Raw genomic sequence first — 2,266 nt, 5'->3', positions numbered from 1 at the left:
AAGTATTTTATGAAATGTTGAATAAACATTTGAAAAATGTTAATCAGCCATTTGAAAAAGTTTAAAACTGTGTGTAGGATAAATGTTGACCCTCTATTAAGAAAATATTAATATTGTATATTAATATTGTTAATCAAACCTTTTAAAAATGTTTCAAATGTGTATAGAAACATTGTAGACTACGTATTAAATAAATGTTAAATTTGTGTTGGAAAAATGTTAAACGTTTATTAGAAAACTTTTGTCCACATATAAAAAATGTAGAATGAAATCCAAAAAACTAAAACCGAAAAAAAACCATAGGAACTAGAAAATAGAAAACAGAAACAAATGCAAATAGAACAAAAAGAAAACCAGGAAAAAAGAGAAAATAACAAAAGAAAACAAAAAAAGAAAGAAAACCAAAGAAAACAAAAGGAATAACCGAATGAAAACAGAGAAAAAATGGTGAAAAAATAAATGAAATAAACCTAGAATAACGAAGGAGAAATGCTGGAAAACCCGGCACATTTAGACTTAAATAGTCCCAGTCTACAACTCTATCACGAAGCCAAGGCGAGCCTAGTGGCTAGTCGTGCATTCCCTCAGCTTTATTTTATGGTACATTCCCTCAACTTGGAGACGAGGTTTGAGTACGAATCCCATGTGTGTGCTCCCTTTTCTTTTCTCCTCTCTATTTGTTGTATGGACCGGCCCGATTATGTAGACCCCTTAAACAAGACATCATATCGTCCCGCTTCATGCGTGATATAGTCGCCTTGTTGGCGTGCATCTGCCAACTCGGGCCTTCATGGCCTATTATAGTGCTTTTTCCAACTTGACACACAAACTCTCATTGTCCTGGGTCGACATAATTTTTCTTCTTCTTTCTAACCTTCAAGAAATAGGAGTGTGTTGTGGGATATTCGAACCCCATCATTCCTTGTTCACTCATGACAGTGATAACCACTCTGACAACACACTTTGTTGTGCCCACTTACTTCTTTTTCTATTCTTGTGGCAGTTGTAACGTTAAAAAGAGCTCTCGTTTTTCTTTCTGTTTATTTGTTCCATTTAACCTTTTTTCTATAATTTTTTTTCTTTTTTTTTATCTTCATTGGCAAACTTCATTCAAATTTGAGAAGCTGTTTTTCAAAATAGATGATTTTTCCAAAATCGTTAATTATTTTTGTCAGAATCAATGATTTTTTTAAAGGGATAATTAATTTCATGTCCTTAGTTGTGTCCAACCCTGCAGGTTTACCCCCTAATTTTCGAAAACCCTTGGTCTTGCCCAAAGGCATTTGGTCTCCTTATGGTTTTGCCCTTCCGTCCCAATTCCGTCTCAAAGGTGTTTGACCATTAGCCACACATTTTTTTGGATCATTTTTTCCTTCCTTTCTCTCTCTCCCCTTGTGTGTGTGCCTCCTCTTTCTCTTTCTCTCCAAACGTCCTCTCTCTTTCTCTACGTGTAACAGGAGGCCGCCGCCGCCCTAGTAGTTCTCTGCCACCGGTGCCGCTTGTCGTTTCGATCACCACCACGGTCAGCTATGCCAGATCTGCTTTCCCACCTCCGGATCTGTCGCCCCCACCATTGGATCTGCCTGCAACAAGAGACCGCCATTGCTTGTCAGATTCGTCGTCGTTGACCTCCAGTGCCGCCCCGTTCCTCGCTCGCGCTCACACGTAGGACCCACCGCCGCGAGCCAACACCGACGGCTGCCATGGCGCTACCGGCAATGAGCAGCAGGACCCACTATCCTTCTCCCTTCCTTTTCTCCCGTTGTTTATTCTCGGCTGAGCACACCGCCATTCTTTTTAGGTTCAAGCCACCAAGCCCATGGTGCCCTAACATCTGGGACGAGCTGCTCATGCCCATCTGCGCCACTGCGAGTCGCCAGTGATGCCCCGACCTCCATACCAATTAGATCCGGTCCACCCTGCGTGTCGATTAGTCGTCTTTGTCGCGCCCCCATGCTCCTCACCGATCCTGACCTCCCCTACATCACAATGCCGCCCCATCTGCGTCGCCGTCGATCGCCAGTGCTGCCCCGACCTCCATTCAGACCAAATCCGGTCTAGCCCGCGTCTGCATCCGCCGTCTCTTCTGTGCCCCCATGCCCCTCGTTGATCCTGGCCTCCCCCGCATCACACTTTTTTTTCTATGTGGTCGGGCCCCACTTTCTAAGTGTCACATTTGTTCTCTTTATTTTTTATTTTTTGACTCGAGTTGTAAGGATGGGGCAAAATGGTAAAACGGCTTTGACTGAAGGAAACTGAGACGGAA

This window comes from Hordeum vulgare, chromosome 7H, assembly GCF_904849725.1.
Source record: "Hordeum vulgare subsp. vulgare chromosome 7H, MorexV3_pseudomolecules_assembly, whole genome shotgun sequence".
In the NCBI taxonomy this organism is placed as follows: domain Eukaryota; kingdom Viridiplantae; phylum Streptophyta; class Magnoliopsida; order Poales; family Poaceae; genus Hordeum; species Hordeum vulgare.
The sequence above is the reverse complement of the archived record's forward strand: the minus strand, read 5'-3'. Positions refer to the sequence as shown.